Source organism: Aegilops tauschii, chromosome 7 (assembly GCF_002575655.3).
Source record: "Aegilops tauschii subsp. strangulata cultivar AL8/78 chromosome 7, Aet v6.0, whole genome shotgun sequence".
In the NCBI taxonomy this organism is placed as follows: domain Eukaryota; kingdom Viridiplantae; phylum Streptophyta; class Magnoliopsida; order Poales; family Poaceae; genus Aegilops; species Aegilops tauschii.
This window is the reverse complement of record NC_053041.3, coordinates 648522319-648536218: the sequence shown is the minus strand read 5'-3', so window position 1 is coordinate 648536218 and position 13900 is coordinate 648522319. Positions and strand designations below refer to the sequence as shown.

The 13900-nt window shown below is 43.5% G+C and overlaps 2 non-coding genes across 2 annotated transcripts; both read left to right on the top strand.

The window, feature by feature from the left end:
- The first annotated feature begins 7051 nt into the window (after positions 1-7051).
- On the top strand, positions 7052-7123 carry TRNAP-AGG (transfer RNA proline (anticodon AGG)). Its single transcript has one exon. It is a non-coding gene; the product is annotated as a tRNA-Pro (tRNA).
- A 6451-nt stretch (positions 7124-13574) lies between these two features.
- On the top strand, positions 13575-13646 carry TRNAP-AGG (transfer RNA proline (anticodon AGG)). The gene has a single exon. It is a non-coding gene; the product is annotated as a tRNA-Pro (tRNA).
- The last annotated feature ends 254 nt before the right edge of the window (positions 13647-13900 follow it).

Below are 13900 nucleotides of genomic sequence, written 5' to 3'. Positions count from 1 at the left end.
ACTAAGATGAGATACACAAAACAAGATAAGTTGCCATGCTTTGTGCGCCAAAAAGAACATAGAAAACATATACAAAAGGTTGAATGGCTTTGATAGTAAAACTGCGAGGTATCCGACAACACACACATACACTCACCTTTTTGAAAACACACGCATCTCACTACTGTAGATTCGGAAGCACTAACCCCTCATCATTGATGAGCCACTAACCACGTGTCAATGACGAGTTTTATCACCGACCGGCCTACTCAGGCGCAGGCGCATCAATGATAAAAATTTTGGGGCTCGGTAGAATTCTTGTCACAGGCTGGTCTAAAAATGACCAACGTGTGATATTGTGGTCCAAAGACAAAAATGGACCAACATTTGTCACTGAACGACTGCTTTATTTGACCCGTTTGAGTTCATCTAATAAATTTGAACCTTTGTGTTTCCCGTCCGTGTTGTTGTGTACTTCAATTGTTATATCCATCGTCCACTGTATGTCTCTATTAGAAACCCTCACAGCCGCCAGCTCTAGCACCGCACCCTATAGTTTTCAGTCTTCGTCCAACACATCTTCATCCTATAAGCCTCCATCAAACGTCGACGAGTCCCTCACCAATGACTCCATGACCCTCTTCAACCACAGTGCCCTCGCCCTCGCCCACTTGGCAAGCCAGTGATGGCTCGAAAATTTATGATTATTTAGTTTTCATTTGGTTTTCACCAGATTATATCGCTTTCTGCTTATTTCTAACGCTAATTCTTGGAAAGAGAAGAAAGTGCGTTTTTCATTACTTGACAGGAAATATCATACACGGAAGGAAACCAAGTAAAATTATTGCAAATCAAGCCAAATGAAGCAACTTCCATATTGGAGGATGCTACTTGTGATAGGGGTTGGCACTACAAAATTTGCAATATTTTGTGATGTTTCACTTGTGTCACGTAAAACAGTTTTTCGTCATAGAAAATGTACTGACAACGATTTCCAGCCGTCACCCCCACCGTCACTGAAGCGTCGTCATAAAAAATTAAAATCTTGGCGGTACCACTTCCTCCGTCATGCAAGATGGTATATTAAGTGACGAACCAAGTGATGGCCCAGAATGTCACCTATGATAGGCTAATTTGTCGCTCTTCCTTTGACGTCGAAGAATGGGCTTGGTTCCCCAACACCGCCGCTCAATTGTGTTCCTTGTTCCGGTGCCAAAGGCAAGCTTGCGCCCAAGTACTATTGGCCATACAAGGTCATTTATAAGATTGACTCTGTCACTTACCGTTTGGAATTGCCACCCCGTGCTCGCATTCATAATGTCTTTCATGTGGGTCTCCTAAAGAAGTACCATGGTCCTCCTCCGGAGACGCCTCCGGGGCTTCCAGCCATTTCCCAAGGACATGCACATCCGACTCCTCACAAGGCGTTGCGAGCCCACCTTGCCAAGGGAATGCATCCGATCCTAATTTGGTGGGAAGGCCAACAGGCCAATCAACATCTTAGGCCTCATGCAAAGATGTCACACCTTTCAAAAGCCAAGTCCTAACTAGATGGCTAGGGATGTATTCAAGTTTAGTTAGTCTAAATAAGTTGGTAAGTTTTAAGATAAGAAGGTTTTTGTCCCGTAGGTCTTTTACATGTAGGCCTGCGACACTACATGTAGCATAATTTCTTTCATATAGCTAGCTTAGATGTCATGAAAATCCGGCCGACAATCCAGAATGCTTGAAAGAAAAGTCTTGAGAGAGGGGAGGGTTGATGATGACATGTGGGCCCCGCTTCCAACTAAATGGTCAACCAAACAGAGTTGACCTTGGGATGTCGTATGGTCGTATGGACCTGACGGGAGGGCCAGGCCTGTCATAATCAGGGTCAATTCCAGGCTAACCGGTAACTAGTGCGAAGTGATAGTTTTCTTTTTGGCAAAAAATTAGACTCTATGGTGCGTTCGTTTGCAAAGTATTTTTGCAGTTTTTCGAAAATACCATGGTTTCTGAAAAAACTTTGGTCTTATATACTTTGAGTTGTTTGGATGAAACAAAAACAGAAGTTTCGTAAACTGTAGTATACCAGAAATTAGGTTTTTTTAAGGTATCTGAAAGAGAGGTGATCTTTAGGACCATGGTTCACCCGAACCTATGGTCCACGCCAAAGGATGTACCTCCCCCCCCCCCCCCCCCCCCCCACACACACACGTGGATCTGTGTTTTCGTGTTAAGCCCTAACTCGTCAAAGCCCACGGTTAATCCTGGTGCTCATAAGGACCCCCTAGGCCTGTGTGGGAAGTAGTTTTTTTTTCATGGGCTGGCACATGTCTCTAGGTATTGTAGCACTTTTGCACACGTCTCTATGAGCATAATTTGTATATATAAGAAAAATAATAATTCACTTGGACTATTGAAAAATATCAGGCCAGAAGAACCTTCACAAACTCGTTTCGCAGACTGTAAAATTTCTGTACAAATTATACAACATATTCATTGATGTTTGTGAGAATCTGTACTGATGTCATGTCGCAAACAATAATTTTCTAACAGTTTTTTTGTTTTGTGTTGCCTGCATGATTAGTAGGACATCAACCTATACAGGAAAAAGACAAAAAAAAGGTTAAACCTGACATATCATGTAGCACAGTATTCAAGAGATAGGAGTTATAGATATACCAGCGACCACAAACAATTATCTTCAAAGCTTGTGACAAGCAGATATGTTTTAAAAATGTCCAGATTGAAATGAGATGCCCTTGATGTGAATCTGTTGTGCGTGATTCCTTGAGCCTACTCAATGCATGTCTTGGGGAGGGAGCTGATGCACAAAACGATGCAATAAACAATGATGAACAGTGTTTGTATACATGCAACAATACTTTTTTACTACCTATGATGTAAGCATCAAGTAGGCTTATTTTAGCAATGTAGGGCTTCTAACCTCGAAAATCCACAGGAGCGCTCGTCCTCGCATGGTCTCGGTATCGCTGGGCGTTGATCAACGTAGGTACAAGTCGCGCATGTGGTATTGTGGTACAGTAGACAGGGGATAATTTAATGATATACGGAATGAGGAGGCGACGGCGTTTGTGCGTGGCATGGTGACGGCCGTCTAAGCAGAAGCGGCGACGTTATGCACTGTTGTAACGTGTACCGGAGGGCCAGACGGGGTTGTACCGTGGGCCGGACGGACTGGAAACTGCTTGAGCCATGCGATGATTTTTGTTTTGCTAGATGACGTGCATCTTTTTTTTCACGGTAAACAAATGAGATAGGGCGATGTACCGAAATCACTAGTTGAGGAGTACTCGTTGTAAAGATCACTCCAACCTTCTTAGGTTGCGACAAGTGGCGCACACTTGTCGCAACCTATGAGTTTTCTCTTTTTTCGTAGATCCGTTTATTCAAAACGTTTTATCTTTTAAACCGTGAGCACAAATCTCGAACTGCTTTCACTGTTGGATTTCTCGCGTCAAGATCTTCAACACTAGATGACAAAAAAAAACCGATAAAAAAACAGGACCGTGAGCATGGGTTTTTTCCCTTACCGAAAGAGGCACGCCCGTGCCTCTCACGAAATCACAACCATGCCTCTATCGGAAGCAAAATCGTGACTCTCGCGGAAAAAAAAAGAGAAACCGCGTTTTTTTTCGTTTCCGAGGAGGAACGGCCGTGACTCTCGCGAAAGCATAACCTGCCTCTCGCGGAAGCAAAACCGTTACTTTCGCGAAAGAAAAAAGAACAAAAAACGCGTTTTTTCGTTTCCGAGAGGCACGGCAGTGACTCTCATGAAAGCACAACCGTGCCTCTCGCGGAAGCAAAACCGTGACTTTCGCGAAAGAAAAAAGAACATAAACGCGTTTTTTTTCCGTTTCCGAGGGGCACGGCCGTGACTCTCATGAAAGCACAACAGTGCCTCTCGCGAAAGGAAAAAAACGGAAAACGCGTTTTTTTCGTTTCCGAGAGGGACGGCCGTGCCTCTCGCGAAAGAAAAAAAACAGAAAATGCGTTTTTTCCGTTTCCGAGAGGCACGGCCGTGACTCTCGCGAAAGCACAACCATGCTTCTTGTCAAAGAAAAAAAAACAAAAAACACGTTTTTTTACGTTTCCGAGAGGCACGTGCCTCTCGCGAAAAAAACAGAAAATGTGTTTTTTTTTCGTTCGCGAGAGGAACGGCCGTGACTCTCGCGAAAGCACAACCGTGCCTCTCGCGGAAAAAACCGTGACTCTCGCAAAAGGAAAAAAAAACAAAAAACATGTTTTTTTCCATTTCCGAGAGACACGGCCGTGACTCTCGCGAAAGTAAAACCGTGCCTCTCGCAGAAGCAAAACCGTGACTCTTGCGAAAGAAAAAAAATGCATTTTTCCGCAATTTTTTTTCGAATTTCTTTTTGGTCGAAAAGCTAAGAAAGACCGGTGGAAAACCAAAACGTCGAAAACCCCCGAAAAAACGCTAAAAAAGCCAAAAACGAGTGCGGAAAAATAAAAAAAAAATCCGGAGGGAGCGCTCAGAGTGCAACATGTGGCGAATGGCTGAGAGCACGCCAAGTGGCGCTAATCGTTGCGAGGCCCCCGAAGGAGCGCTCGTTAACTAGTTGCTCTCGCGATGTACTAGCTTGTTAGCGTGGATTTTTTTTCATATCTGTGTTCTGTTCTGGTCGATCCCCTTTTTTCTTAACAGCTAGCGGTGTTTTTTTTTGGCTGAGGTAACTATGAGATTGCCCTGGTGCTCACATGGCGTCTTCCTGCTTCATGCCGACTGTTGGGACACGTGGAGGGATTCTTATTTGCACCGGGCCATGGGGTAGTCGGGTTGTCCAGCCCTTGCTACACATCGAATAGTCTCATAGCATTGCTGAAACTAGTGGAAAGGAAGTGACTGGTGGACCAAGGGATGTTTATGGGCGCACATCGAAATATGACAAGCTGGATTTTTCTTCGGAAGAGTTTGTTGAAATTGGTGACGTGCACGCTGTCCACTCGGTGCTTCATTTTTGGTGACATCAACCCGTTTGTCAAGTTGCAGGACAATGGCAATGTCTTCATCAATGGTAGGATGGTGGGATGATTTCATTTGAAGCTTAACCTTTTCCAGCTAAACGAGATTTTTAGTAATGGGAGGAGATATAGGTGGTCAAATGAAAGGACTGTAGCAACACCCGGAGGGAAAATGCCCATGTTTTCTGCACAAGCTCATGGGAGGAGCTTTAACCGACCTGTCAAATCACGAACATGGACTCGTTGGTGTTAGATCCGTGCCCACTTCTGCTGGATCTTAATAATGACATACGTATACGTATTGGCCGGAGGTCCAAGCGTGGTCCATGGCAAAGAACTCGAAAGAGGTGACTGTTTTTTGCCGTATTGGAATGCGAAATTGCAAGTTGCATTCACTGCCCATCCACACGCGTCAACGACTTGTTGGCTCGCGCTACCAGGCCATGTCGCGTAAACTGTTCCCGCCATGCACATATCCCGAAAAGTGTGTCCGAAGATCAATGGCGTGGAGCGTAGGTTCAGGCAAACCATGGTCCCATACAACATTCTCCGTATCTGAAAAAGAGGTACGGACCTCTTTTTTCTAAACAGAAGCGGGGGAGGTCTTTGGAGAGAACGCAGTTGCCCTTCCTGTCTACGTGGAGAGAAGATCAGATGCATGCTTTTATGGACTTGTTGGTGCCCACTTACTTTCCAGCAAGTAGCGCATGCCTCAAGCGAAGATTGATCATGGAGTAGATCGATTCGTCGGTACGCAGCAGGCTAGCTAGCTACCCGATTGATTATAAGCGGTGCACATACACGCACAAAGAGTTTTGCCCCGGCTGGGTTGCACTCGTAAGCAGCAGACAAGGTACACTCAATAAGAATCTAGGTGGTAGATTAGGAATTTGACCAAACAAAAGGTGCTACAGTATGTGAAGTGCACATATAAGTGATAAGTCAGTCTCCTACATATATAGGTGCGGACTCGTTGACCTCCTGCATGGCGGCTGCATGCATCAGGCTTCTGTTAGCTCAGTTAGTTACATCTTATCCAGCCTTGCAATCCGTTAAAACTATAGTATAACAACATCAGCCAAACACCTCGGTAGTTTTGGTAAAACTGAGAAAAACCACACCTACGAAATTTGTGTTACGTGTTTAACGTAATCAGCCAGCTGGTGGATTAGAATTTGAGGATTGGGGAGGAAGGGGCCCACCCCCTTGAAAACCAGGGGGGAGATGAGTTAGTTAGGAAGTTTACGTAGATGTTTTACGTAGGCTTACGTAGATGCAGCATTATCGTTAAAAGAAACTGTAGTATTCCTTGCCCACACATCAAAACACTCTGGTTTTCTATTACCACGGTTTTCTAAAAACCGTGTTGCCAAACTAAGTTAGATTTTTGTAACCTAGTTATTTTTTTTGTAGAATCCTAACTCCAATTGTGATTGTTTTCCGCTATTTACTCCAATGCATTCCAAGAGACATTACATGCATTCCAAGAGACATTACAAGTTAGAGCCTTTTTCCCTTTTTCACAATCCTTGTGCTCCTGTCCAATGATGGTGGAATCGTCTTCTTTGTTAGAGCTTAGTTTCTCCCACGAACACAGAATCAATCTACAGCTTTCTTTTTGCAGCAGCGACGCTTGAGTGAGAGCAACGTGTACACCCCACGTACCCACATATACACATATGTGACTGGGATCGGTCTACCAAGATAGCTAGCTCCCACACAAAATTGCCCTTTTTCAATAGCCTTTTTCCCATCACCTATACATACCTCATCACCGTCTCATCGATACACACTTTCACTTACAACAAGTTGAACATCGGTCTGACAAGAAACGATGGACCGTGTGTCCCCGCAAAAAAAGAAAAAACGATCGACCGTGTGGCAGTATGTAATCTATCTGGCCAGCTGCTGCAGCTCAGAATGGCCAGCTAGCGATATTATTGATGTCTAGTGCCAAAGCATATATAGTTTCTGAATCTAGCTACTATCTACTTCCTCCGTTCCAAACTACAACGCGTATTGTTCTTTTTAAAAGCCAATCTCTACTATGTTTTAATAGTGATTTATAGAAATTATGGACATGAAAGGGCATTTGGTCTAGTGGTATGATTTTCGCTTAGGGTGCGAGAGGTCCCGAGTTCAATTCTCGGAATGCCCCCATTTTTTCTCTTTATTTTTTTACCTTTTTACACGTATAGCAGAATTTCTTTTTTCTTTACTTTTTTACCGTTTTTACAGGTATAGCAGGATTTCTTTCATTTAGCTAGCGAATTACTAGATATCATCAAAAATCAATCTGTGTCAAGTAGCATCGCATTCAGGGATATATACTACTCCGTATTCTTTTGTCAAGGAGTCCAATGACGGAATCGCCTTCGTCGTTGGACCTTAGTTTACCCGCTGCAATCTCCCACGAAAAAACACAGGCGGCTTGGCTGCATGCCTCTATTGTAAATAGTTCATCATCGTCTCGTCAAGTCACACTTTGACTTCAACCAGGGTTAAACATCGGTCTGATAAATAAATGAACATAGGATCTATCTTCCTAAGCACGTCGCCCATCCATCGGGACTCGATCGTGTGGCAGTAATTAATCGGTCCAGCAATCCAGAATGACCAACAATATTGTTAATGTCTCGTGCCAAAGCGTATATAGTTTCTGAATTCAGCTAGCTGTTCGAACAGGTGTATGCAGCTACTACTATCAGGCAACCTGGAAAAATAGGGTGAACGCCTTACGAATCACAGCAAAAGTAATTAATGCTTCGGTTCCATGAAAAGAACAACAAATCATCAAGCCGAACCAGTCTGAAAAAGTAAACCAGCTTAGGTAAATATTCACGAAGAGCCTAAAAAAACTTCAGGTCCACTGGTCTTTTCAGTAACCAGGGCATAGCAACCAGCGATCGATATGTATATCCCATTACGAAAAAACCCATCTTATATATTGCCAATGCGGGTCGTTTCCTAGGCACAAACATATATAACAAGTCAGTAACCAACAAGTATTTTTTTGATGCAAATCGGCCGATACAAAAAGGAAGGGATTACAATAGGAATGTTTAGATTTGCCACAGCAGATGCGTATTTTATGTAACCACTTCGAAAAGTTACTCGCTACTACGGCGCCAGATTAGGAATAGATAAACAAAGAAATGCACTGAACTTGCGGATGGACGACACACTAACTCATTTTGATACTCCACAAAATAGCATGCTCGTCCACCTCACAACAATACCCATGAATATGTGGCAGCCAGACTAACAATAGATCGCCAGATTAGAGAGCAACATGGACAGAGGAAGAAGGGCATCAAATAAGCTTATAGAGGTGCCGACAAGAGGCAAAATAAAGGTGCGAATGGAGCACTTGCAGCAGGGATGTTCGACTTGTGAAAAAAAAGGGAACTATCATCTAAAATGTTAAGGGCTCAAAGCAAGGGATCATAATAACACTTCTGTGACACAAACTTATGCACATTGGTAAGTAGACAAGAACGATGCCCACCCCTGACTACTGCTGTTTTTACAGAAATTCATCCGGCAGCAAAAGGAACAGCTGAAACAACATGTACTAAAATGATAATTACAGAAATTCATCCGGCAGCAAATGGAAGGAGCCTACCAAGATGTGGGTCGGATTGGGAAACCCTTGTGACGAGGAGGACCTTAACTTTTTCTATGCTTCCACTACCATCCCTATTGGTAACGGCGCGAAGACCCCCTTCTGGGACTCCCCTTGGCTCCTTGGGCGCAAGCCTAAAGATATTGCCCCGCTCATCCATGAAGCTTCCATGTGTAAGAATTGGAAAGTGCGGGAGGCCCTCAAGCACAACGCATGGATCCTCAAGATCAATCCATCCACCTCTATCTCTGCTGAGCATGTCACGCAATTCTTTACACTTTGGATGCTCCTTCATGAGGTCCATCTTGACGAACTCTCCGAGGATGACATCCTTTGGAAGCACTCGGTCTCGGGGCATTACTCGGCGGCCTCCGCATATAAGGCACAATTTTTAGGATTGGTTCTCTCCCCCATGGACAAGATGGTTTGGAAAGTTTGGGCTCCCCCAAAAGTAAAGTTCTTTGCTTGGTTGGCTCTCCAAGACAGGATTTGGACCGCGGATAGATTGGCAAAGCGTGGGTGGCCAAACTGTGATCTTTGCACCCTTTGCACCAGGGAACATGAGAGTAGGAGTCACCTATTCTTCAAATGCCGCTTCTCTAGAAGGCTTTGGTCCTTGGTCATTGACAAGTACCACGTCCCCGATTTCGTCATTTCCACTTGGCCCTTGTTCAACTCGGTCCAATCTTGTGGGCAAGTACTTGCGACGACGGCTATCTGCACAGACAAGGCAAGGCATCCCTCATCATGCTTGTTTCATGGACAATTTGGAATGAGCGAAACGCGCGAGATTTCAGGCATAAGTGTGCCCCTCCGACAGTGCTGCTTTCCTCCATCGCCACCGAGGCTAACCTCTGGATCACCGCCGGTGCAAAAAAACTAGGGTCTTTGTTATTGCGCGAGTAACCGCATGCCGTGTACTCGGGTCGTTTGTAACTAACTCTATTCCCTCTTATTTAATGGATGAGGCAAAGCTTTTGCCTCCGTTTCAAAAAAAATGATAATTACAGAACTCAACATTAAGACAGGCATTACATCAAGCAATTATTGAATATATCAAAATGCTATTTTGTTTTGCTGGAAAGTGATTATGTAAAATAATGCTATTACACACAAGCGAGCTAGGAGCCACCACATCACTAGTGCAAACGGACGGATGTAAAAAACGACGAGGCAGTACAAACTATCAAAACAAAAATCAATTCAATTTGGTGTATGCCAAATAAACGACCACACGATCTTCATAAGCACACCGACGAGACGATCAATCATGTGGCAGTAATTCATCTGGCCAACAATAACCCAAAATGACCAGTAGTATTATTAATGACTGATGCCAAAGTGTAGTTTCTGAATCTAGCTGTTCGAACACACGTATACAGTTACTAGTATCAATCTGGAAAAATATTGTGGACGCCTTACCAATCACAGTAAGATCTAGCAATACTTCCAGGAGAAGAAGAAAATGTAGCAATTGTCAAGGAAAATCAATGCACCTTCCAACCTGAAATAGCAAATTTGCCTAGATAAATATCCACTGAGAGCATCAAGATTCTTCAGGAGAAAATAATCTTATGCCCCTGGCCTTCCCAATCACCAGGGCATACCTACCAGCATGTATATCCCACCAGAAAAGAAAAACTTCTTACATATCGCCCAAGGCTTCACCTTCATCCTGCCTATCACCAATGTCATTGCCTAGCCACGAACATAATTAGTCAGTAACCAATGCATATTTTGACGAAAAGCAATCAATAGAGGAAGGAAGGGATTATACGATAGTTAAGATTCAGAAACTACACTTGGGAAAAGTTACTTGCTTCGGTACCAGATTAGGAGTAGATAAACAAAAATGCACCGAACTCGCAAATACAGGGCATTCATACGTGCTCAGACATTGACCAACTCATTTTGGTACTCCACATTCACCTCACAACAATACGAATGGAAATGTTGTTCATAGACTAAAAATAGATCGATGCAAGCAGTAGCTGTTAATTTAAATAAGCTTATAAAGGTGACAATTGAGTCTATCATCATTTGGCAGTTCCAGTTGGTTCAAGCTCAGCTTTCCACCTCAATTAGTTCTCTTCAATTTTGAACTGTTATGTACTCTAGCTGTATTATTATGTACATGTGCGTACAGATAGGACCCCAGCACAATGTATGCAGGACAAAAATACGATCCGGAAATTATCTCAAGCACACACATTCCTTGTATGTCAAAGCAAACAAAGTTAGAACGTGCCCTTTCCTAAAAACATAAGTAGCCATAGGTAATTCTGTATTCAGATTGCATAGCCTATAAAATAATTTTATTTCATTTTTTCAGTTTGAGAAAAGTATGTTTTTGGTCTCTCAAATTCCCCAAAAGTATAAACTTGCTCCCTCAAGATCTTTTGGTATACATTTGGTCCTTCAAGTCTCAAAACCGGATAAGCTTGGTCAAAACCAGATTTTAAGCACGTTGACCCGGTTTTACCACATTTGACCAGGTTTGTCCACGTTGACCAGATTTGACAGATGAACAGTAAATTCGAAAAAAATAGCAACAAAATTCTAAAATATCTGAAATTTTGTGGCAACCAAGATGCTTGGGTGCACTAGGTGCGTGAAAATTTGTGTGATGTTTTGACATTCGAGGAGCTCGTGGCAAAAAAAAAACAAATTTGGGCTCACAAAAAAGCCAAAATTTGTTTTTTTTGCCAGTGCTCCTCGGATGTTATTTGAACACAAAAAATTGCATGCACCTCGCGCACCCAAGCATCTTTGTTGTCAAGAAAATTCATATTTTTTAGAATCTGTTTGCTATTTTTTTGAATTTACTATTCATCGGTCAAACCTAGTCAATGTGGTCAACCCGGTCAAATCCCAGTCAACGTGCTCAAAATCTGGTTTTGGACCAAAATTATCTGATTTTCAGACTTGAAGGACAAAATGTATACAAAAAAATCTTGAGGGACAAAGTCTATACTTTTTTGGAACTTCAGGGATCAAAAATATACTTTTCTCTTTGAGTTTTGTTAGGGTTTGTGTCCTGCTCAGAGAGGCGAGGCGGCGGCGGCTCACTGAAGATGGAATAAGGTTCTCCCCACCTAATCCCCGTCCCGATGGTATTTTTAGCATCGTCGGAGGGCGTGTGGAGGTTTATCTCCGACAGGTCTCGCGGGATTGGTCGGCGTTTATTTTCGGTGAATCCACGTGGATCATGTCTTCACTCGTCTGTGTTCGTGTGTCTACAGATTGGATCCTTCCGACCGATGCTTCTTTTCATCGGCGGAGGTTGCTATTCTGGTGTGCTGGTCCTTATGGGCCTTAGCTCGATGACTTCCCGACTATCTACTAAAACAACGTTTGCCCGGCTCCGATAAGGGAGGGGCGAAGACGGCGCCACACCTTTGGCTTGCTTCAGTGCTAGTAGTTGTCGCTATGTGGTGTATAGACCTAAATATATTTTTTCTTCTGGTGTTCTTTGTACTACCTTGACAGTTGATGAATAGATTAAAAATTGCCCTTGCAAAAATAAAAGACGTTTGATAAATTTAAAAGGGACAGAAAATTAGGGCCAGTTTTTTTGGTGCTTATGAGTGGCTGGCAAAAATAAGTTGCCTCCTGCCCAACTTATTCTCGCAGCCCAACCTGAAATTTTATTCTATTCTAGAACCCTTGTAGAATAAAATTTTAAGTAAATTCTACTTTTTACTCTCAAGTTCAGCTTTGCGTCAGGTTTTACCCCATTTTGAAAGAATTCTTAACTTATACCCCAATTGATCAAAGTTGTGCCACAATATTATCCCATTGCATTTCATTTCAATTTTGTGCCATATATAGTCAGTTTTTTCTTTAAAGTCCTAGTTTGGTGTCTGGTTTTTGGTGCAAACGAACCGGACGTCCACGCCCAACCCTCTCTCTCTCCTCACTTCTCCCCTGACATCGGGACATCCAGCCACCCCCTCCAACGCCGGTGGCCGGCAAATGGCGGCTCCCAGCCACAGTGTCCCTACCCGAGCCGAGCCGCTTGGCGTGGTGACAGGATTAGCCGAGGCTGAGTGCTGATGCTGCGCTGGATGGAGCGGCAGGGGTCGCGGCTTGCACTGCCTCCTGGTGGAAGCTGAGGAAGCCATCGAATTACGTCTGGCCTTGCTCAGCTCAGAGAACATTCTGATGAGAAACAACCAACAAGTTTTGGTCAGTTCAGAGCGAACTATCAATGTCAAATTTCCACGAGGAACAAGAAGCCATTGACTGATGTAATTGTAGATCAGAACAACGTTCTCTGTCGCTGACGTATTGTGCAGTGCCTCCAGCGCCACCTTCGGCGCCTGCTCCCTCTGCTCCATGGCTTTATGAAATGAAAATTTTGCAGCGTCGGCTCATTTTAGAGTTCAGGCAGATAGAACAACCGTGTAGCTCATTCAGGCAGACAGAGACAAGCTAAGCCACGCAGCTCATCGTGCGAGCAGTGGTGTAGCTCATTCATCTCTTCTCCGGCACATATAACTTAGCGTTAGCTCAACTCAGCTTCAGAAGCAGCAAGATGGAATTCAGTTCAGGTGTGCAGACATAGTTCATTGTATCACTATTACATATAAACTAATAAAGTTCTCACTTGTGTGCAAAGAAAAAACTAGGGCATGTCTATGCTATGTATGGACCGATGCAGTTAGCTCTTTAGTCAGATTCGAATTGATCAAACACCTATGGAGGCATATTGGCATTTGGCATGCAGATTCCAATCCCTACTTGATTATCTAAGCAAAAGAGCTGCTCCAGTGTTATAATTAGTAAGTTTTCCACTTGTTTAAGCTCCTGCGTGAGGTATGTAGCTAGCTCGCTCCATCCAAAAAAAAGCAAAAACTTCGTCGTGCCATCCGTGGATCGATCGATCGGTATGCATGTAGCTAGCTCGCTCCGGTGCCCGGGCCGTCGATTGATGGGATCGATGCGATCATATGTGAACTTGAAAGAAATTTGTAGCATGAAAGGGCATTTGGTCTAGTGGTATGATTCTCGCTTAGGGTGCGAGAGGTCCCGAGTTCAATTCTCGGAATGCCCCCATTTTTTATTTCTCCTTATTCTTTTTTACCCTTTTTACATATGGTAGCTTTTTGTGCCCTTATTCTTCTTACCATTTGTACGTGTCAGTACAATTTCTTTCATGTAGCTACCAAATTATAGATGTCATGAAAATCAACCTGTGTGAAGTAGCATCGCATTCAAAGATATATACTCTTGTCTTGTCAAGGAGTCCAATGGCGGAATCGCCTTCTTCGTTGGAGCTTAGTTTACCAGCTGCAATCCCCGACGAAC